Below are 25389 nucleotides of genomic sequence, written 5' to 3' on the forward strand. Positions count from 1 at the left end.
AATTATGTATTACAAACACATCCCAAAATTGTTACATTAATAAAAGAAGAAAAAAAAAACATGTTAAAATAGCCATGCCAGCTCAAGTAATTATTGTAGCAGACAGACCCCCTCCACTGCAGGGAGAAGCTCCACCAATCAGGTTTTCATTATGTTCTGTTTTTTTATGTAATCCCACAAATGCCATCCAGCAGCAATTTAGGGAATACATTTGACAGTTCCACTCACTACGTAGGATTAGTGAAACTGATGAATAAGCTGCTAGTATCCTTACCATAGCACCTATCAGTTTACACACAGCCAGATCACAGGTTTATGAATCAAGATGTTTGGAGTGATATGCTGAGCTGCCCACTGCTCGTGCACACTTCGCGACTTGAGAACTCTCAAGAGTCTGAGAGAAAAGGAGAATGATGTCCAAGTAAGATGTCTGAGATTAACAGAGCAGTATTGCAGTCACTGTGGACAGACATAAAGGGAGCAGGATACTCTCTGCTCCATAATATTTACAATGATGCAAAGTTCATAATGGTAGAAAAACAAATTGCAAATCACATTCTACAACAAATTAATGCAGGAAGACTGATGATCAAGTAGGGTTCACAAATGTCAATTGCTTGCCAGTAGACCAAAAAGTAGATCCCCAGATGTTTTACAACTACAGCTTCCATGATGCTTTGCTATTCTAACTGGCTTGAAAAGCATCATGGGAGTTTTAGTACTACGACATTTGTGGATCTACCTTTTAGTCACCCTTGGTTTAGAAATGAATGTATTGTATAAAATCTATCGCAACTAAACACAATTCAGGGAGTTCTGTAACTGTTACAAGTTAAAGGCCAAATATGATAGTAAAGCACAAAAAAAGACCTGCTGTTCAGATAAATGGTAACAGTTTGCAAAGTCATATTCAATAAAAAAAAAAAATGTTTTAGAAATCTAGACAGATTTGCACAAATACGAATATACAAGTTGTACAACGGGGTTTGGAGGTATAGGGGGGAAAATGCCCTTTTAGAACATGATCATCAGTGTGTTTGCCAGAATTTTTCAACACTCATCAAACCTCTCTTCACTGCCAAATTATGTTTGGAAAATAATAGTTCATTTTGAACATGCGATGCATAGCTAGAACCTAAACCCGCAAGCTGAGGTGTGTGCCATAGAAGAAAAACTATGCAGGTTTATGGATTTTTCTTTTTTTTCCATCTATTAATTTATTTTCCATAGAAATATTGGGAGATATAAAGTATTTGAGAGTATGATATACTGTATATTTTTATAACACTTCTCCCAGGGTCAAGAAATAAAACATAAATTACAAAGGTCAAAATCTCTCAGTAGTATTTGTGTGAGGCATGTATTCATTTATTTTGGAATCCAAATCTCAAAATACTACCAAGATGTAAAACATTATTACGGTTTATGAGCAGGATAACCACATATAGTAATTACAATTGTTAACACCGGGTAACTTTATTACACAGGGCATTACACAAATGCATTAATGCATGCCCAGGTTTTATTTGGCACACTTAGGCACCATACGACAACACTTCTCCAAAAGATCCCAGCAAAAACTAAAAACAGGCTGTGTTTTTATTTACTCCACCACCTGCAAAGCCACAAACACCAGTGCATGTGTTCTCATTGTCCCAGCTAGAGACATATGCTGTGCTGACAGACACACTACCCCACACACAGGACTACTGCAGAATATGATACATACTGACCCATGCAGCACATGAGAGTTACCAGCATCGCATTCAGATCCTGGTCACTGCTATGGAGATGCCACATCATCCTTCAGCAATTACTAGTCCACAGAACTTCTTTATGTCAAATTAAACAACATTTAGCTTATTTTTTCCAGTGCAGGAAGGAAAAAAAAAATCAGAGTCAGAAAGAAGCTCCACCTCTCAGGCTGACAGCAGCAACACCCATTTAAAAAAAAAAAAAAAAAAAAACGTGCTTGTGCTAAGTTGATTAGTACATGTTTAACCATTTGAGAGATCATTTGTTGATCCCTCAATGGGTTAAATTTGGCTGGCATGCAATACGTGCAGCATAACCCTAGCATACACGAGGAGTAGCAGTCACTTCCAACAAACTCTAACCACAGATATGGCCAGTGAAAAAAGTCTTGAAAGTCAGAATTATTTTTGGAATAATTTGTACATGTTAACTAGCGATTACAAAATACAGAAGAAGCTAAACTTAGATTCTATAAATGCTGGGTGCTGAAGTCATCAGCAAACAGCCTTGTTTAAATGTCCCATATATCCGTATAAAATATGACCCACATTCTCATTATCCTTAAATACTGGCATTTATAAGGGTATTAACTAAAGTGAGAATGCAAAGTTAATTCAAAGTGAATTTCAAATTTAGGGCTAAATAGCCAAATTGGCAAAAAAAAAAGGCAGTTATGCTACGAGTTCAGGCTACTTTGTTCTCATTTTTTTTTTTTAATTCTCTTTGAATTCACTTTGATTTTTCACTTTGGTAAATAATACTTTAAGCTTACTCGATGACATTATCTCAACATCTTTTTTGGTAGTTTGAGGCATTGTACACTAATGCCTCGTTTCCACCGAGTGGTATGGTTTCGGGTCGGTACAGTTCAGAAGGGTAAGAATGGCCCAGCCTATTCACGTGAGCGTTTCCACTGCAAGTCGGACAACTAGGGGGCATGAGGGGTTTAGACCAAATGCCTAGCGTGTCATTTGTCAGGAGCATTGATGTTTTCCTGTCAGCCAATCAATGGATTTCATAGTGTGACGCCAGTAGTTCCGCCCTTACAGTACTGTACCATTTTCTATGGACCTACAACTGAAGGGGTCCCAGGAATGGTGCGGTTTTGTTGTATGGGCCACTTTCATAATGGAAACACTCAAAATAGCGTACCAGACTGTACCGACCCTAACCGTACCACTCAGGCATAACGAGGCATAAGTGATTTATTCACTGAGCACCAAATTGTAATACATTTAAAACTGAATAAATACATTTATTATCCAAGCTGTCACTATTGGAGGGTTATGTTTTAAAGTGAGAATTCAAAGAGTATTTCAAATTTGATTAACTGAAAGCATAGCTGATTTTGAATTTTTTTAATTTTTTTTTCTGATTCAGCTATTTTGGCCCTAAATTTTGAATTCACTTGGAATTTACTTTCATCTCACTTTAGTGAATAAAAGTGTAAATTTTGCAATTTGGTTTTCATTTCAACGCTGAGTGAATAAGCCCCTAACTTTCTATTAAAGCCTGTGTGATGAGATATTTCTCTGGTAAATATTTTTTAATAAACTCTGAATTTCCACAAATGAAGTTTAAATAGAAAAACTAAGGTGAAAACAGCTGATCTGGAAAAGTTCTTTGTGGCAATTGTTGTCTTAGTTTTTTCATTCCTTTTCAAAAACGAAAATTCAGAGCTTAGTAAATAGCCCTGTAAGACGGTTTAAATTAAGCTAATAAATATGTATGCATATTAATATGTCCATAGAAAGTTCTGTCACATAAAAAGAATTCCATTGGCTAGATTTAAGAACTCGGTAAAACACACACGTGAAGGAGTCCTTGCTCTTTGAATTTTCCTATGAGTACTTCTCATTACTTTAATAAGTGGTAGAATAGATTGGGTAATCAGCCAGATCTCCACAAACACAGTAGCAATACAATGACTCACTTTCATTGCTCATATTTGTGATAAGGCTCCAATCCAGAAAGCTCATATTACACAAGCTACTACGGGAGGTTAGCCAAATCTACCAAATTTCTATTGTTATTGTTAAAAAATAATAATAATTATATATATATATATATATATATATATATATATATATATATATATATATATATATATATATATATATATATATATATATATATATATATATATATATATATATATATATATATATATATACACATTTTGATGATGGTAAGAAAACCCTGGGCAAAGATGATCATTCTGTGAGCCTCCAATACCTGAACTACATGCCCATCAACCTCAGCAAAAAGATCAGTTATGGATTATAGGAACTGCTGTCAAACAGCTGCCTCTCCAATAGACAAAAAATCCTCACATTACATGCTACATTGTTCTGATTCCGATGCAGACTATTTGACTTTCCATTAATTTTATTTTCAAAGCGTCAGCCACTTATTAAGTAATCAAATTTTACCAGGCGTACGTAAGTCAGTTTGAAGCAAATAGCAGGATCTAGTAAATTGTTGATTGTAATAAATGAAAGACACTTGGAACTAGGAGCTGGGGTTGGTATTTAAAATTCAGGCACATTGTTAGAGCTGAGACAGGATACAAACAGTGTTTTGTGTGGCATATTGAAAGTCTCAGTGTGCTGTAAGCAAACACACTTGGTGCCAAAAAACACACAAAAGGCAGAGAAGGGAGGAATGCACGTGATGTCAAATGAAAGAGGGTTCGGATGGTAACAATCCTTATTTAGACAGTAAAATGTGAGTTTGCATCCAATTGTTCTACGGCTATGCGAACAATACCGTTTTCAATTTTACAAAAATGTTTTTTAAAAACAACCAAAAAGATAATATAAAATAAATCTTTAAACCTGTCACCCATAGTAAAAAAAAAAAAAAAAAAAAACAACAACAAACAGACATTGCAGGATAATATTGTATCAGCCTATTCAAAAAGATACTTGGGAGATGGCCACTAAAGTGAGCAGTGCAGTGAGCTGTCAACTTGTAATATTTAGAACAAAACAGGCAATTCAAAAAAATTATCCATCAGAGTAGAGTTAGAACTACACAGTTTAACCAATTGAGCTGTAGTGAGTTGAAAACTAAAAAATTTGGCAAGCTCGGAATCACTCAGCTTCCCTATACTACGAGTGAGGTAGGGGTCCCAAACTGGAAACCTGCCTAGGACCCTGTGGAATCGTAATCTTTCCAGAAACTGGGCTGTAGTTGCTGAGTGCATTTGTTGTCCTTATTTCAGTGTCTCTCATTCCTGAAACACTGGAAGAGTAGCTGTGGAGAAAGCATTGCACTGCCACTGCCTCGCCAGTCCATACCCAGCAGAGCAGCAATGGTAAGTGGGCTGATTTAATGGTTTTTGCCCCGGTGCTGCACAGAGTTTGGGGTCTCACATTGCAAATGCTAATCTATACATTTGTTACTGCACAATGTGATGTCACTCGCCATGTAAAAATATGGTCTCCCAGTCCCAGTTGAAATAACAATAATATAATCTCACCCCCAGTGCATAAAAAAGGAAGGTCTAATGTAAAGGTGACTTTATTTAATAAATATTCCAACACCTACTTTCATGAAATGTTTGGCATGTCACTGACCAAAAATCTGTGCCCTAGGCAGCACGAAACACGTTAAGCTTTCTTTTTTTCCCTCTCCTTATGTTTAGTATTACGCATTCATGATATTTTTCATTACATTAAAGGAACACTCTAGCGTTAGTAATAAAAACATGTATTGCTAACGCGTATAACTATTTTGATTGTTGGACTTCTTTAAAGGGATCCTAAAGTGCCAGGAAAACAAAGCCATTTTCCTGGCACTATAGGTTTAATAGATCCCCCCCCCCTCCATTCAGCCACTTACCTGAATCCAGCGCCGATGTCCTTCAGCGCTGGATCAGACTCTGTCCATGCTTCTCCCCCACTGACGTCAGCCGGTCAATGGCCGTGCGCGCCTTAGACCTCCCCATAGAAAAGCATTATTCAATGCTTTCCTATGGGGAAAATCTGACACTGGAGGTCTGTAAGGAAGTCCAGCATCAGATAATGGACCAAAAGTCTGTTTGGATTCCAGAAGCCCTCCAGTGGCTGTCCCAGCCCTGTCCCCCTTCCTCAGCCCCTGTCCATTTGCTCAGCCCCTGTGCCCTTGCTCAGTCCTGTCCCAGATCCTGTCCCCCCCCCCTTTGATCCTGCCCCCCTCAGCTCCTGTACCCCCTCTCAGCTCATGCCCCCCTTTTAGCTCCTGTCCCCCTTTCAGCTCCTGTCCCCGCCCTCTCAGCTCCTGTCCCCGCCCTCTCAGCTCCTGTACCCCCCTCTCAGCTCCTGTCCCCTTTCTCCAGCCTAATGCCCCCCACCACAGCCCCATAACATGCCCACTACAGCTCCTCTCCCCCAATTACAACCGATATCACCCACACCACAGCCCCTTTCCCAAACTGTAGCCATAAACCTACTTCAGCCCCTATCCCCCACTACATTTCCTAAACCCCCAATTATAGCTCATACACCCACTACAGCCCCTAGCCCCCTACTACAGCCTTGTCCCCTTACTTAGTACCTGTCTACTGGCTTTAAAAGTGTAAAGTTTGTGTGTGTGTGTGTGTGTGTGTGTGTCAGTATGTCTGTGTGTGTGTGTGTGTGTGTCAGTATGTCTGTGTGTGTCAGTATGTCTGTGTGTGTGTGTGTGTGTGTGTGTCAGTATGTCTGTGTGTGTCAGTATGTCTGTTTAGGTGACTGCCCCCCCTTTCAATCACATGGGAAAGGTGTTTTTACTCTCCTCTTGGTGCAATGGGCCACTAGACTGGATTTGCCCCCAAAGCCAAAGGCTGCCAGCCCTACCCTGTTTAAAGTAGCATACTTATTTCCATGTAGCGATGATACAGAAAAAGACGTCCAACGTCAGTGATGAGGGGAACCTAATCTGCATGCGGGGCGAGCTGAATCAGTGCTTTCCACTGGGAATTTTAAAAGACATCGGACACCCTCCGATGCAAAGTGTGAGGCCATTCAGTGTCTTTTCACGGAGGGAAACTCCAAGAAGCTGTGCCGCTAGTGGTTGTCTGGGAGACAGAAGCTAGAGGCAGTCTTAACCCTGCAATGTAAACATTGAATTTTTTTGAAGGCTGCAATGTCTCACTTGCAGGGTTAAGGAGACATGGACACTGCATCCATACCACTACAATGAGATGAAGTGGGCTGAGTGCCTTTAGAGTCCCTTTAACTCTAACTTTCAATGAATGGCTTAAAATATGGTAGGGTGAAAATGACACAATAGATATAAATTACTGAGCCTTATAATGGTTGGCATGAAAATGAGTACTCAACTGAGACAAGCTAGAATAATCTCAGTGGGCTTTCTATTGTTTACACCTACAGAGCACCATTTATCAAGAGGTTTTAAATCATTTCTTTTAATTCCCAGGACATAAATTAGGCACATTTTGTATTAGCATAACAGCCATGGCAACTAATTGGGTGAGAAAGGGTTAATACATCCTATATTTAATACAATTCAAATAAAAATCCCATTGATCTCCATTCAATTATTGGGTGAATAATCTGAAATGTATTATTATCATCCACCACTAGATGTCATCCTGCACAATGTAAACTGATTAAATCACTGCAATACAATATCCAAACCTGTTATTTTCCACCCCTCTATGCCCTCTTATCATCTTTTGGAGTTGTTATTCCCAAGTTGCATCTACTACTAATAGTTGTCATTCTTATTCTTATTAACACTTTTCCCACCATAAATAAATAAATTATGGAGAAAAATATCAGAAATCATGTGTTTATTTACTACTGAAAAAAAGTGATTGAAAAATCAAATATTGTGTATATGGCATTATTAAATAATAAAATAATCACACTGCAATTACTTACAAACAAAACCCTGCAGAGCTGATGTCACTTTCTATCATCAAAACAAAAATACAATGAATATGTACAAAATGTACACATATTTTCCTGTCTGCACTTAATAATTTGGGGGGTACCCCTTTAAACGAACACTGCAAAATAGCAAGATTCTTGCAGAAAAAGCTCAACATTCTGTCATCAATTTATTTTTCAGATAATTTATATGAAAATTGTTATTGGTGGTCACAGTTTTACCTGGTTTTACTTAATATAATGGAATAGCAGACATAACCTTAATACTTAATACCCCCGGTGTATTTTACCAATAGTATATTTGCTACTACTCTCAAATGTTGTAATGAAAACACAAATGTATGGCAATGGACATACTTTAATTTTAGGTACCCCGGAACAACAGTCTGTGCACAGTATTGTATTTCATGTTATACATCTCAGATCATAATATTTTGTATTTTTGCAAAAAAAAAAAAAAAGAAAGAAAAACACTCTGTAGTGAAGGAGAAAAGGAATATAAGTTGTATAGTACATATCACTAAAATAATTTAGTTAATACTTGGTTCCTATATTCCAACATTCCATCACCAGTGCCTTCGTTCAAATGGGAGCAATTACTAAAAAGTACATGTTGCCCTGAATAAAGTGGGGCAATGTATGCCTGGATTGGTTTTTGTACTTTCTTGTATCTTAGCATGTATTGCCCTTGTTCAACACTGTACAATTACACTGTAGTAGAATTGGGGATGAAACAACACAACCTGATGGTGTGGGTTATAAGTGATGAAAGGAAAGTTTCATTATTATTATAGCGTAATGGAAAGAATATTACACTGGGCTGTGAAATCCTATGATGTTAGAACTAGTGGTATTTTGAGTGATAGTTCTGAATTGGAGTAATGGGGAACAGTCTGTTTTTAACCCCTTAAGGACCAAACTTCTGGAATAAAAGGGAATCATGACATGTCACACAATTATGGCATTTATTATCAACACAGCCGTAGACATTTAAAGGGTTACTTTAAGTACCATGACCAGTTTAGTGATTTGAAGTGGTCATGGTGCTTGGAGTATGTATTTGCAGTGGTTTAGTTTAAAACGCTATATATTCAAAGTTAAAACCCTTTGCTGTTAAAGGTTTAATTCCACCTCTAAAAGCATAATTAACCAGGACAAAGCAAGAATACTGGGCTGGATAATGTTAATTCTGTGCATATTTAACATCTGTTGTCAGCACGCATACCATGCAGATGCACAATGGAGGCAAGGCCTTCAAGTCCTAAATCAGGTCTGTTTGGCCTTTGTGTTTTATTATAGGTAAGTTTATGTTTTATATTTTTGTTTTCTAGCACTGCAGGTCCCCTGTCCCTCCCACCTCCCAATCCCCGGTTGCTGAAGGGGTGAAAACCCCTTCAGTCACTTAACAGAGGCAGCAACATGTCCCACGTCGCTGCTTCTTCCTCTGCCGCCACTCCTCCTCTGCATTACGTCGGCCGGTGGGCGAGACTGATCCAGCCCACCGGCCGGGGAGACGTAACGCGCATGCGCGCCAATGACGCGCATGCGCATTAGAGCTCCCCATAGGAAAGCTTTGAAAATGCTTTTCAATGCTTTCCTATGGGGAATTGAGCAACGCTGGAGGTCCTCACACAGCGCGAGGATGTCCAGCGACGCTCTAGCACAGGTTTTCTGTGCTATGAAGCAGGAAGTGCCCTCTAGTAGACAGCCACTAGAGGTGGAGTTACCCCTGCAAGGTAATTATTGCAGTTTATTAAAAACTGCAATAATTTAACTTGTAGGGTTAAGGGTAGTGGGAGTTGGCACCCAGACCACTCCAATGGGCAGAAGTGGTCTGGGTGCCTGGAGTGTCCCTTTAAGTAAAAATGTAAGTCTAAACATCTAGCTTTGCAATGCACGATAGTTGTATTTTTTCCACCACTAAAATGAATTATATTATTATTATATTGTATGTAAAGCGCTACAGAATCTGTTGGCGCTATATAAATGGCGATAATAATGCATATTTCTATATTGTAGACTGTGTAGTTTTGTTTTTTTAATTCACTAGCTTAAAAGAACTCTATAGCGCTAGGATTTAAATCTTCAGTGCCCCTGTCCCTAGTTTGAGTCCACCATCCTTTTCCCTTAAGTATAAAAAGAATCATCTGGAACATTTAAAGAGAATTCCTGCATAAAGGTGTATTACAGTCTAGCACACTGCTATAAGATTACCGTATAACGGTGTACTACAGTCTAGCACACTGCTATAAGATCACTGTATAACGTTTTCTACAGTCTAGCACACTGCTATAATATTACCATATAACGTGTACTACCGTCTAGCACACTGGTAGTCCAGATCTGAAATGCCAGCAAGTTCCTGTATGGGTGGGACCAGTCTGATATGTTTCAGAGATGTTCCCTCTGTGACGGCACAAGATGAGCTAAAACCAGCTTGAGAACTGATCAGGGACCCACCGAAGGGCAGGCTATTTCAGCTGCTGCCTGTTCTGAGTATTCTCTTGCGCCCCGTTTTTTGCTCTCCACAAGTTTAAAGGGTAATCCAGACGTGGACCCCTTGCTCACGGTGCCTAGAGAGATATCAGCTATGCCTCACTGATGATGCCTAACAAGGCTGAAACAATCGTCTGGGGTTGCTGTATCTCTCGTGCAGAGACAACTTGCTGGCATTTCGGATCTGGACTGCCTGTATGGGTGGGACCAGTCTGATATGTTTCAGAGATGTTCCCTCTTTAATGGCTCAAGATGAGCTAAAACCAGCTTGAGAACTGAGCGGGGACCCACCGAAGGGCAGGCTATTTCAGCTGCTGCCTGTTCTCAGTATTCTCTTGCGCCCCGTTTTTTTGCTACTACAGTCTAGCACACTGCAATAAGATTACCATATAACTGTGTACTACAGTCTTGCATACTGCTATAATATATCTAAATTAGAAATATCAGAGTGAGAATTTTTTTCCAACTCATTTTTATATTGTAGATAAGGGTTCAGATTTATTGTGTATTGAACAGCCCTTACAATGTTATGCAGGTAGTAATACCAGTTTTATTACACAATCAGGGGAATATTGTTTTTATTATTCTCCTTTTTTTAAATTCTACTTTTCTATGCAACATAAGTACTTTAGAAGAAATGTTTTTTTCTGAATTATGGCAGTATGCAATAACCAGCGATAGCTGCTTTAATTCGTTGCTTTTGAGACATACCGTAATTAATGATTTTATCTGTGATTGAATTTACAGTGACTAAGCATCTACAGTGCCTTAAATCTAAGCCTGCTGGATATTTGTCATGTACATATTTACGTAAATACGGGCAATGTGTGCTTGGACCTATGAGTCCATGAACCCAGATATCAAAAACTGCATGAGAACGTCCAAAGTAAAACGTTAGCCTTGTGCTTTCCCTACGCTGATGTCAAATGCCTATTATTTTAAGGACCTAGTAAGGGTTATTCAATAAGGGTTCATTTCCATGCTTGTTGTTAAAAAACATTTGTTAATGTAGTTAAAAAGCAGTTGTTCGAGGTCTGCGTGGAACTCACGTCTGCCTCTACTGATACTGTACGCCACTTAGCATTTACCATTTTGCGAATTGGACATATGTCAACCATTTCAAGTTTAATTCATGTAAATTCCAATCAATTTCTATAGCAACCCCACCAGGACACCATAAGTTTGCTCAGCTCATGTGCATTTTATCTGGAATTGTAGAAGATGACTTTATTAATTTATACAGTAATATATAAGTACAATGCTTATAGATAGAGTTTAGTCCTTAAAGGTACTTTAAAAGAATAAATGTAATGTTTAATTTAGGATGTACTGTTTTACAATGTAGTAGTTTTATAGCAAAATAGCACAGTAGGAAAAATGAGTTGAGTATTCAGAATTTTTCCACTTGTCTATTTTGGTTTAAACATTGCAATTACGTTGTCAATTCTCACAAAATTCTTGTTTTTGTGAATAACCTTGAATATATTTGTGGAATAAAAAAAGAGGTTTGAAAAAGGAAAGCTAAGAAATACAGGGACATCATTTACAATATGGATCAATAGAGGGATTATATAAAGTGGAAATACGGAAGGTATAAGTTTCAAAAAACAAAGAAATGCAGATAATACTTTAATCTTTAGGAGTCTTTCTGAAAAATGTCCACCCAAATTAGTAAGAAGTTCAAAGGCTTCGGCTATGCAATGACCTCTAAAGTCACCCAGGACAGTTAATCTTAACATGGCCGGCGCGTCCTATAGGCGACTTAGGCAGTCGCCTAGGGCGCACCGGCCCGGGGGGCGCAAGTTTCAAATGACCAAGCAGGAGGGAAGTGCACAGGGTTCCGCGGGTCCTGCTAGCTACATAATGCTGCCCTGGCCCACGTGGTATAACCATGAGCCCGCATTAAAGGGGCCCATGTATGTATTTCCAGAGGGCCCGGTCAGCGCTTTAACAGCGCGACCGGGCCCCCTCTGATGATGTCAGAGGCTGAAAGGAAGTGACTGCCCCAGGAGCCGCACGGGAGGGGGGAGTCAGAGTGGGAACTCTGACTCCCATCAGGCTGAGCTACCACTGGACCCCAGGGAAAGGTATGTGTGTATGTGTGTGTATGTATGTCTGTCTGTGTGTATGTATGTATGTGTGTGTATGTCTGTCTGTGTGTCTGTATGTATGTGTGTGTATGTATGTCTGTGTGTCTGTATGTACGTGTGTGTGTCTGTGTGTCTGTATGTATGTTTGTGTGTTTGTATGTGTGTTTTTATGTGTGTCTCTGTATATGTGTATGTGTCTATGTGTGTGTCTGCATTTGTATCTGTTTGCATGTGTGGGGGAGGGGGGAACGTATGGGAGGGGGCTGGTAGACATATGGGGGAGGGTGGCAGGGGGTAAATGTACTGGGGGCCCCAGGGCAATTTTCGCACCAGGGCCATGTGGTTTCTAGTTACTCCTCTGAGCCTGAGCCCATCTCATCATCCTCTTGTTTTCATCTGGTGGTAAGTAGGCAATCCAGTATATTATCAGTGGCCTTAATCTCTAATTTACCTCACATTAAAGGGACACTATAGACTATAGTCACTACAGCTTAACAGTTCTGGGTGTCTATAGCCTGTCCCTGAGGCTTTTTAAAGAAAACACAGAAAAATGACACTGTGTGCAGCACTGGCGTTGGCTCATATGGCAGATCATGTGGGTGGGGCATTGTGATATCACATGGTGGGCAAAGCATATGGGGGGGGCAATTTGTTTTTGCCTAGGGCGCCAAAAATCCTTGCACCGGCCCTCATCTCAACTAAGTCAACCAAGTGGTCTGGTTGCAGTGGTCCTGTCTTTTTAACCCTTCCATGTAAATGGATATATACATATCCATTTACATGAATATATATTTTTGTATATATATATATATTTTTTTTTTTATTTTTTTTAAATAAAAATAATAATTCACTGCTTTCCTATGTGGAAGCTTAGATATACACATAGAATTTCCCACACGTGTGTATCAGGTCCCCAGTGCTCCTCTATGATGATTGGATTACGCTGAAAAAGGATAAGTAAAGAAGCTTAATTTTATTATTTTTATGGCAAACAGCTTTAGTGTTCCTTTAAATATGAGGTTTATAGGTTTAAGGAAAATTGAAAGATTGGATGAATCAGTTGGGTTTTAATAGCCGTTATAAAGTAGACTTCTATCAGACTCTCATGTTCAATCTGATATCTAAGAGCACGACATTTCCTGCAGGCAACTTACATTCCATGTTCATGCTCATAGATTGTAAGCAGGGTTCGAGTCCTGCAGGAATGCGTGGGAACGGCGTTCCTGCACTTTTTTTACAGCAGGAACGCCGTTCCCGCTTTTCCTGCAGGCACCCAGGGGGTGGCAAAAATGCCCCCGTGTTCGCCCTGTCATGGGGGGACCCAAGATGTGGCCCGATGGCCAGCTGATGGACCCCCCCAGCGGGCGCCTGTCTCCATATCAGACGCGGCGAGGGAACTGTGTTCTCTCTGCTCCCTCTTGCCGCGCGCCGTTTGCTGATGCCGGGAGCTTGAATATGATGTAATATGCCGGGAGCTGGAATATTAGTGTATATTATTTTTTGGGGGTGGTAGTAATCTTGGGTGAGTTCCCCCACTTTATTCCCCAGAACTTAACCCCTATTGTAAGCTTGTTTGTCTCTGTTAATAGGTTGTATGCCAACTACTTGTCAGTTCTCCCCATTCTATGACTGTAAAGTGCTGTAGAATATGTTTGCGCTATATAAATCATAATAATAATAATATTAATAATAATGTTCTTGGCTCAGGTAGTTGTGATCTTTACCGCTGAACTGTGTGTTTGCTATTTTGTGAGCAATATTTCCCATTCTGAGTGCTCATTGTTATATTTCCATAACACAATCTGTTTTGTGCTGAATACAAATGTTTTATACATATTAGAACTTGTGGCTTTTATATTATATGTGTTGGTTTAGCTATGTACCTGTTTTGCTATTGCTTGCATAATAGAAAGATTTGTTGTTGCTTTTTCAGAAAAAGAGGAATTAATGAAACTAAACTTTTGTTTTCCAAGTAAAATATTTCATTTACTGATACATATATATATATATATATATATACTAATAAATAAAGGGAGCACACTAGGGCTTCTATTACCGTAAGTGGAAAAATAGTATTTACTGTATCAAGGCATAATACAAATCTTGTGCAGAAAAAAATCGACGTTTCGACCCTCCTGGGGCCTTTATCAAGATCAAGATCTTGATAAAGACCCCAGGAGGGTCGAAACGTCGATTTTTTTTTTTTTGCACAGGATTTGTATTATGCCTTGATACAGTAAATACTATTTTTCCACTTAATAGAAGCCCTAGTGTGCTCCCTTTATTTATTAGTACATATTTGTGACGCGGGATTGCACCTAGGCAGTTTTGATTTTGTTTAAAGATTTACAGGAGGAGTGCCTTGCTGATCTATTTTTGCATATATATATATATACCGTATATACTCGAGTATAAGCCGAGTTTTTCAGCCCATTTTTTGGGCTGAAAAACCCCAACTCGGCTTATACTCGAGTCAAGGTCTGTATTATGGCAATTTGCATTGCCATAATACAGACTGGGGGAGAGGGGGGCTGGCAGAGCTGTACTTACCTGTTCTGCAGCTCCTGTCAGCTCTCTCCTCCTCCGCGCCGTCCGTTCAGCACCTCAGTCAGCTCCCAGTGTAAATCTCGCGAGAGCCGCGGCTCTCGCGAGACTTACAGTGTGAGCTGATAGAAGGAGCTGCACGGACGGCGCGGAGGAGGAGAGAGCTGACAGGAGCTGCAGAACAGGTAAGTTACAGCTCTGCCAGCCCCCCTCTCCCCCCCACTGAACTGCCAATGCCACTGGACCACCAGGGAAGGAGAGCCCCCCTCCCTGCTATGTATCAAGCAGGGAGGGGGGACAAAAATAAATAAAAATATAAATAAAATAAGAAATAATAATAAAAAATAATAATAATAATAATAATAAAAAAAAATAATAATAAAAAAAGGGGGTATAAGGACCACTGTGGGAGGGGGGGGTATAAGGACCACTATGGGAGGGAGGGGGTGGGATAAGGACCACTATGGGAGGGAGGGGGTGGGATAAGGACCACTATGGGAGGGAGGGGGGGTATAAGGACCGCTATGGGAGGGAGGGGGGGGATAAGGACCGCTATGGGAGGGAGGGGGGGGATAAGGACCACTATGGGAGGGAGGGGGGGGATAAGGACCACTATGGGAGGGAGGGGGGGATAAGGACCACTATGGAAGGGAGGGGGGGATAAGGACCACTATCGGAGGGAGGGGGTGGGATAAGGACCACTATGGGAGGGAGGGGGGGAGAAAAGGAACACTATGGGAGGGAGGGGGGGATAAGGACCACTATGGGAGGGAGGGAGGGGGGGATAAGGACCACTATGGGAGGGAGGGGGGGATAAGGACCACTATGGGAGGGAGGGAGGGGGGATAAGGACCACTATGGGAGGGAGGGAGGGGGGGATAAGGACCACTATGGGAGGGAGGGGGATAAGGACCACTATGGGAGGGAGGGGGGGATAAGGACCACTATGGGAGGGAGGGGGGGATAAGGACCACTAGGGGAGGGGAGGGGGAAGTAAGGACCACTAGGGGAGGGGAGGGGGAAGTAAGGACCACTAGGGGAGGGGAGGGTAAGGACCACTAGGGGAGGGGAGGGTAAGGACCACTAGGGGAGGGGGGTGAAGGAACATGGGGGTGGGGAGGTAAGGACCACTGAGGGAGGAGGAGGGGAGGTCAGGACATATGGGGGGGCAAATATCCTTGCACCGGCCCTGCACACACTGCATTCATACACTGCATTCATACACACACTGCATTCATACACACACACTGCACTCACACACACTGCATTCATACACACACACACTGCACTCATACACACACACACTGCACTCATACACACGCTGCACTCATACACACGCTGCACTCATACACACGCTGCACTCATACACACGCTGCACTCATACACACACACGCTGCACTCATACACACACGCTGCACTCATACACACACACGCTGCACTCATACGCACACACTGCATTTACACACTATATATACATTACACACTATATATACATTATACACACACTGTAAATAAATATTCAATTAATATATTTTTTTTAGGATCTAATTTTATTTAGAAATTTACCAGTAGCTGCTGCATTTCTCACCCTAGTCTTATACTCGAGTCAATAAGTTTTCCCAGTTTTTTGGGGAAAAATTAGGGGCCTCGGCTTATATTCGGGTCGGCTTATACTCGAGTATATACGGTAGTTATTATTTTCCATTGTATTCTCATTTATCTCTTCCCAAAAAATGAAGATAAGACTAAACAAAACTAACTTTGATACAACGTTAAGGGAGACATTATTTAATAATTTACATGTGGCAAGATCTCGGTTTCGTTTTTGTTGTTGGAACACAATGAGAGTCCCAGAAATGGCTGTGAATTTGTAACAACGTCCTGGTCTTTGCAGAACCTTACATCTCTATTGATATTTTTCACTCCCACATAGGTATTGCACGTCGCTTTGGAGCAGAGTGTATTAAACTATTTTTTGGTTAGGCAGCTCTGCACATTAGAGCATATCAACTTTTTGCAGCAACAAGTTCCTTCCGCCACAAATAATGATTAGTCATAGTTCCTGAAGTATAGATCCGCTTATATTCAGAGCTCTTTTTGTGAGCCCGTTAAACATTATTAATAGTGATAATCATTGCCGTCCTAGTCAGAGACATTCTGACATTCTTACTTGCATTGGAAGATATGGATTATTGTTGCTCTATGAATGAGATGAGCAGGATCCTGTGCGAATGGCCAACTGTTGTCATGCTGTCTGTCAATGTGATCATTCATTAAAAACATGCTTAGGAATGCATAGCAAGTAAAAGAGTCCACTTCAAGCTTTATTACTAACCTTACAGTATACTTGCCATAGAAACAACTCTTAGATTTGGTAATACAAACATTAAAATATACTATTATTTTCCCTAATGGATCTACTGTGGACAGGCATATCAAGTTAGATACTCATTTGGGATAAGTTTTGGTCCCCTACAGTGTTAGAGGTAGTCTGCCCTATGCAATGGTAAATAAGAAGGTCTTAACATATGAAAAATTACAATCCACTTGGCCTTTAAATATCTAAAACTCAGAAGTGTGTTGGTTAAATATGTACAGATGGATTGGGACCCTAGACCTGTTATCCCTTACCAATGTCATTCAATGGTGTTTTAGTGTGCTATTCACCAATATTATAGTCACCATTTACTCAAACTAAGTTTTCATGCATGTTACAATGGAAAGCTGGCTGCAATGTAACACTCGATCATTGGGTACAATTGCTGATGTCCAAAAATTAGTGGTTGATTGTGTAATGCCATCATACAAAATCCCCACTTACGTTCCTATGTCTGCTATTTCCGGATGAAATTTCCCTTTGAATTAAAGCACTGGCAATTCATATATTCTTTGCGCCTGAAGCCCTCTGGCTGCTTGATGATATCACATCAGTGTCCATTATTGCATGAACTAATTGACAGTGCTAAATTAAATCACAGAGGAGTCGATTCCAACACACTCCAAGTAACTACAAGTAAGAATGGCAGAAAGCTGGGAGCTTTGGGTTTCATTTTATTTGGAGAGTGGAGGAAAATGGATTTCTGGGAACTGCTAATTGATTCTCGATGTGGGGTGTTAGTACAGTGATAGTATTCTTCCTATTATTGCTATGTGTAAGATATTTGCTAGCACATGGCTATCTAAACTCCAGTGGAGGCTCGTCATTCCTTTGTTTTTATTTACTTCTTTGTACTCTTTATTATTTGTCATTGACTCTGTTTTTTTTTTCCATATATTTTATTTCCATATATTCCATACCCATCTTTCTTCCTTTTTTTAAAGTGCAAAATGAAAAACCTTAATAAACAGTGAATTTGAAAAAAAAAAAATTATATATATATATATACACTATTACTTTTTGCATTACTATTACTTGGAGGGGAATTTTAGCAGTTTTATTTTGAAATAAGAAGATGATTCCATTTACCTCACTCCATAAAATTCCTATTCTAACAGAAGACATTTCACAGAAGGAATCCCATAGGCATTGCCACGATTAAAAGATTTACTGCTAGCACATACTGCCAGCCAGCTGTATTTATATACCTCCTACTAACATGGAGAACACATGCTTGTCTGTGAAAATATGGTCACCCTGTCAGAACTAGCTTTAAAGTGATGTCTGATATCCTGCAACTGTATTATATTCTTAAATATAATTCACGCATTATATTGCATAGTGTACATTTAACCAGAGCCTAAAACTAGCTTACATTTGTTGACTAGCTGATAACATTCAAAAATAATAGGCTAGTTGGCAATCTATGCCAATAACCTTTACCTATTAAATTATTTCAATATTCTAAGCAGCCATATTAGTACAGTGAAGCATAGGAAAAGTTCGGATCAACAGGCCTTCTGTAGCATCTAAGTTTGCATAGCCTAAAGTATTCTAAAATGTAAAGCAGGCAAAGCAAATACGAATTGTTTCTGAAGCGTACATAGGTTACTTGGTACCTGGGCAAAACTGTATGTCCCCCCATATTGTCTTTTACAGCCACTTATGCCTTGTTTCCACTGAGCGTATCGGTTTCGAAGCGGTACAGTTTGGAGGGTTTAGAATGGTCCAGCCCATTCTGGTGAGCGTTTCCACTGCAAGCCAGACCTTCAAGGGCCATGCAGGGTTTGGATGAAATGCTCTTCCTGTCCACCAATCAATGGATTGTATAGTAGCTCTGCCCTAACCGAACCGTTCCATTTCCTATGGCCCTACATCTGAAGCAGGACCCTGAATGGATCGGTACGGTTCGCTTATATGGACCACTTGCATAATGGAAACACCCAAAATAGCGAACCGTACCGAACCGAACCGATCCGCTCAGTGGAAACGAGGCATAAGTGTCTTTAAGGCACCCTTAGTGTCTGGGCGTCTGGGTGGGGAAGGGGGATAGAGCTATGCCTATGTCTGTGCACCTTACTGTCTGGGCATCTCTCTACACCACAGCCCCCAACAGCCCTCTCTGGGCGTCTCTCTACCCCCTTAACCAACAGCCCTCTCTCTACTCCCTTACCAACAGCCCCTTCTGGGCATCTCTCTACCCTCTTAACCAACAGCCCTCTCTGTGCGTCTCTCCTCCCTTACCAACAGCCCTCTCTAGGCCTTGCATCGCATCTCCCCTTTGTGTTTACTACCTCCCTCTTGTGTATCTTACCCAGATGTGTCTCTTATGCCCCCCATTATGTTTCATTACCCCTCTTGTTGCTTACCTTCTCTTATGCCCCTTGCATCTTTCCTACTCCTCGCTATATGTCTCCTACCCCCAATTATTGGGTTGCATACCCCCATGTGTCTCCTAGCCCAATTCTTGTGTCTTATACCCCCAATGCAGTATCTCCTTCTGCCCATGTGTTTCCTACCCCACCTTCTTGGTTCTCTTTTCTGTAGCATGGCCTCGTGAACCGTGGTAGAGGAGCTTTATTTTCCTTTACCTGGACTAAGGAAGCAGCTCTCTATTAATAAATAAGTGGCAGCTGCAAATAGTAGTTTTTTCCCCAACAAATCTAAAGCAGGCCAAGACAGTCGCATAGTGTAATACAATTTTTATTGCAATAACAGGCAGATATTTTGTTTCAGACTTCTACTTTTATGTCTTCTTATCGACTCCTTACTGGTTTCCTTAGTTCTCAATATTCTTTCTAAATATTCTTTAAACCACAATGACTTCCCTCCAGATCCATATATTGTTGGCCCTTACACACATGCATAGTCATTGTACCTCTGTTTTATGGATGTGGTTGGCACAACTAAATTGAAAGGCTATACGCACATAGCGTACATCCATATCTAATATCCTTGTCGATTCCTCGCTAGCGTCACACTTAATTTGATAAACCTTTAACCTTAAAAGTTTCTCACTTACCAGTCAAATTATATCATTTTTTTTATTTATTAAAGTAGCTCTGTTTTACAGGGCAAAATCCCCTGCCTCACCCCTTCCTTGGCTACCCAATTTGTGTGTGTGTGTGTGTGTGTTTTTTTCTTGTTAAACAATGTTTATTTACAAAGTTATACATAAGGAAAAGTAGGGACTAGTTGAAAAAAGATTCCTTTGTCAGATTTGTCCAAGGAAGTCTTGTTCAGTACTTGCCTCCCAGCATTTCCATGTCATTTCCAGCAGCAGTGCGTCACAGATCTGATGATGTCATAGTTATACTGGACATGTGCATGATTTCATGCGCACACCCATGGAAGGGAACAAGACAAGAATATCTAGGAGCCGCCATCTTAGAAAAGTTAATATGCACTGCCATGAAAGGACGCACAATAACAATGGTAAGGTCCTGAGGCCAAAAACTGTGTAATGGGAGGAGGGATCTGCTGGCAGAGTGTCAGGATCGGGACAGGGATCCAACACGCAGAGTACAAACAGTAGCCAGATACGTATACCGGACCTTAGAATGGCCGGACTAACGTAAGTAGTACAGTAGAGAATAGTCAAAGACAAGCCGAGGTCGAGGGTAACAGAAGACAGGTAAGCGATAGACAAGCCGAATCAAGGGTAACAGAGATAAGCAGAATAGAGCAAACAAGCCGGGTCAAAACCAAAAGGGATAACTAGAAAATACGAGCACTGAGTGACTAGAACAAGCTAGAACCACGACAGGGCAATGAGCTAATGAAAGAAGGACTGTTAAATGCCCTGTTCAGATAAGTAGGCACACCTCCGTCGAGTCCTGATTGGTCCTGAACCAATTGAGTGACAGGTCGTTCCGGGTTGACGTCCTGACGTCGACCTCCGGGCGTCATGCTATAAAAGGGAGTCACTCCCTCGCGGCCGGCTTTGCATGACCGGATGGACCGCGAGGAAGAGGGAAATCAGGCCGTCCGGATGGATGAACGACTAAGTCTCTACCTCTCTCGGAGGTAGAGACCTCAGGTACCCTGACAGTACCCCCCCTCTCAGATACGCCCACCGGGCGGAAGTAACCAGGACGAGAAGGGAAGCGAGAGTGAAATGCCCTGCGGAGACGGGGAGCATGAACATCCTCCTGAGGTACCCAACTTCTCTCCTCAGGACCATATCCTCTCCAATCGACCAGATATTGTACTTTCCCCCGGGATATTCGAGAATCGACGATGGAATTGACCTCATACTCCTCCTGACCCTCCACCTGAACAGAGCGAGGAGGGGCGATCGTGGAGGAGAATCTGTTACAAACTAGTGGTTTCAGCAACGAAACATGGAACGAGTTAGGAATGCGTAAGGTAGTAGGCAAAGCTAGACGATACGCAACTGGGTTAATTTGAGCCAGCACCCTGTAAGGGCCAATATACCGGGGAGCGAACTTCATGGAAGGCACTTTTAACCGAATGTTTCTAGTACTCAGCCATACTCTCTCGCCTGGAACAAACACCGGTGCTGCCCTTCTACGTTTGTCAGCGTGTTTTTTCACCAGCATAGAATTGTGCAGAAGAATTTGTCGAGTCTGGTCCCACAACTTCTTCAAATTGGCAACATGGACATCAAGGTAAGCGATAGACAAGCCGAATCAAGGGTAACAGAGATAAGCAGAATAGAGCAAACAAGCCGGGTCAAAACCAAAAGGGATAACTAGAAAATACGAGCACTGAGTGACTAGAACAAGCTAGAACCACGACAGGGCAATGAGCTAATGAAAGAAGGACTGTTAAATGCCCTGTTCAGATAAGTAGACACACCTCCGTCGAGTCCTGATTGGTCCTGAACCAATTGAGTGACAGGTCGTTCCGGGTTGACGTCCTGACGTCGACCTCCGGGCGTCATGCTATAAAAGGGAGTCACTCCCTCGCGGCCGGCTTTGCATGACCGGATGGACCGCGAGGAAGAGGGAAATCAGGCCGTCCGGATGGATGAACGACTAAGTCTCTACCTCTCTCGGAGGTAGAGACCTCAGGTACCCTGACACAGAGGGACTAGAGGGAGGGATCTGGGCATAGAGGGAAATATTTTGTGACAGAGCAATTGTAACCTACCAAATAACCAAAGGGGCACTCACTGTGGAATATATTTTTATCATCATATTATGCATAACATACTGCACTATCGTTGTACTTTTATTTCCTCTTTTTTTAAGAGTAAGACACATAATTGTGAAATCTGCTGCTACCTGTGTATGTATGATTTTATTATAATAATTCTTAGCGCTGTCCACCTAATTTACTAGCTTGTTGTGTTCTATTGTTCACAAGGTAAAAGGAACTCCTTGTTGGTGAATATATGCTTTATTGGATAGAGAGCACTTATCACTTTTTTCACTATCTTAACCTACCAAATGTAGTTTTACAATACACGCAACCTAGTCCGCAATTATTCAATAAAGAAAAATTGCTCATGTGTTTTAATCTGCTCAAAAAGAAAAAAAAATCAATAAGTAACGCAGGGTTTTCTCAATTTAAACAGGAAAAGTTTACCATAAATATATATTGAACATTCTGAAGAATTCACTTCAATTTTGACTGAACGTCCTGAGCTGACACTGAAAAAAAGTTTCGAATATTTGGCCTCTGCAGACCAAATTCCTCAAGTGAATATCATTCCTGTTCAGCTGTTCCTAGCACTCTGAAAGCAGGTGGAGCCGACATGATAGGAATAAAATGAAAGACACGCTGGATCCAAGGCTGAGTCATCATTTCCAAACAGACACAGGGAGCTGGGGATCCCAGAGTTACTAATCCTGAATAGAGAGGGGCAGGTGTCAACATAGAAGACAGATTTTCATTGATCATGCAGCAAAATACAATAACAGAAACGGACTGATCATTGCATGAATAACTGCCCGACTGCTCCCCTATTCTAGAGTTACAAAAATGAGTCTATCGTGCAGGAAGTGTCGCCTGCAAAATGGGAGAGAACAACTGTGCAATGTACTTAATTATGTTTCCTTAATCACTGAAGGGTCACACTACATTGACTAACTGATATTGTATATAAAATTGGAAAACAGTGATATCAAAGTGTTTTTCACTATTTCACTATTCGATGACGACAGAGGAATCAGGTAAGTGTTTTAAAGGATTTTTAATCCTTTGAATGCAATGGAGAGCAGAGAAATACTATAGTTTTAGGAATACAACTTTGGTTTCCTAACACTATAGTGGTCCTTTAAAAAACATATTTTCCTTTTGACGTTTTCTAGTCTACTAAAAGCATCGCATACACTGTAACACTGAAAAAATAGAGATACAATTGACCACTAGAGGCACTACTGACAACAAAAAGAAACTGTTCATTATGTAGATCCAAAACAACTATAGCAATTCACAATTCAACACATTACACAGTGAAAATGAAAGCTAAAAAGGAACCGTAATGCAAAAACAAAATCCAACTCTCTATTTTTTGCAGGAATTTGCAACTTGACAAGCAATTTACCATACTTAAGTCATTAACCCTAGTATAGAATACCTACATGTGTTAATTAATATACCAGAGATTTATCACCCAAACGGATTTCCCATTTCTGTCAGTAAATAAGCCTCTTAAAGTGATGACAGACATGTTTTTCCATACTATGTTATTCACAGATGAAGTTGAAACCTAATTTGAGCACATAGGACTTTTCCAAGGCATGAAGTAGACCAGAGATAGGGGGCCTTGAGCACTCCAGATCTTGTGGACTGCATCTCTCGTGATGCTTTACCAGCATTATTGCTGTAAGAGAATTATGGGAGATGTAGTCCACAACGTCTGGAGAGCCAAAGGTGGACTACCCCTGAAGTAGACGGAGGTGATATATATATATAAATTTAAACATATACCATATCTTAAATAAACTCATCCTCCCCGTGACATAAAACCTTTGTGGTTCTGGTTTGCTTAAAATAAAGACAGTATGGCAGTGGTGTAATAATACTGTATTTGGTGAATGGTGAGGCATAACATGGTGTTGAGAACACCAATACTTACCTTTAAGAAGCTACATAAGCCCTATTAGCTCAAATCAACAATACTGGAATATTATATGGCTAATGTAGTGGCAGAACACCAAATGGTAGTTATGTGGATCTTTTCAGATAATGGGATAAGATTCAGTATTTGATAGTGCAAAGCATTCACAGACTAGATCACACAACGAATAGGAAAAGTAGAGACAAGTAATGACTAAGATTACAGTTAAAGGGTTACTGCAAATAATGATAGCAGTATCCTGGCCAGGCTTAGCAATGGTTTGCCCTCTAACCTGGGTTCCCACTGGCTCTGAGGCTCCTTTCCCATTTGGTGATGTGCTTCAAGCAGCTGCAGAAGCCAATCCAGTCGCCATTCATTGGCTTAGAGAGTCAAATGCCGTTTTTCAGTCATCAAAATTTGCACAGAATTGACATTAGCCAGACTTAAACTGTTCTGGGCTGGCTAATGATGCCTCAATGAAACTGCCAGAGGTAGAGTTACACCTCTAGCAACAAAGGGGTTAAACTCCATATGTGGAGCATTTCCTATTTCCTACGCTGCATGTACAGTCTGCAATGGAAACATGGAAAAAGCTATCAAATTCCTTTTTTTTTCCAGGAAGTAGGCAACACATCTCCCAGATGAAAGGAAAAAAAGGTTATTTCACATTTGCTTTATTTCCATCCTTCCTGTGGTGGTTTGCCCAAGTGGGCCTAAACAAAGAACGGTAGCAGAAAAACATTATAACCATGAGAAAATGAGAAGGATATTAATGATAAAAAATAGGTGTTAAATGGAAACTCCAGACACCAACATGACATCATTTTAGCATTTTTTCCCCTCAAATAATTAGGTGCATGCTGAGCATTGGACTTATGGGATAAAGTTGGCACTTGCCATAGGAAGGTTTTAGGGGGAACCTGATTGTCTGTTTACTTCCTTAATTAGAATTTACTGAAAAAGCAGCAACTTACATTATGTTTATATATTTTATTATTGCATGTTGCTTGTTTTTTTAAATGCACAGTGCTAAATACAATGCATTAAATGAAAGATTGGGTCAGTTTAGTAACACAATGGAGTGAACCTTTTACAACACACAGCTCACTGAAGAAATAGTCTGCTTTGCAACAATTAATAAAATGCAACACAATATCCAAAATGCTAGCTGGAAAACATGTTCTCTAATCTAGAAATGCACAGCACTTTCAGAGAAAG

The 25389-nt window shown here is 40.6% G+C and overlaps 1 protein-coding gene across 3 annotated transcripts in view; it reads right to left on the reverse strand.

Annotated features, from left to right (window-relative positions):
• The window catches only part of DST (dystonin), a 592252-nt gene that overhangs the window by 403465 nt on the left and 163398 nt on the right, over positions 1-25389 (reverse strand). The window lies entirely within an intron of this gene.

This window comes from Pelobates fuscus, chromosome 2 (assembly GCF_036172605.1).
Source record: "Pelobates fuscus isolate aPelFus1 chromosome 2, aPelFus1.pri, whole genome shotgun sequence".
Taxonomy (NCBI): domain Eukaryota; kingdom Metazoa; phylum Chordata; class Amphibia; order Anura; family Pelobatidae; genus Pelobates; species Pelobates fuscus.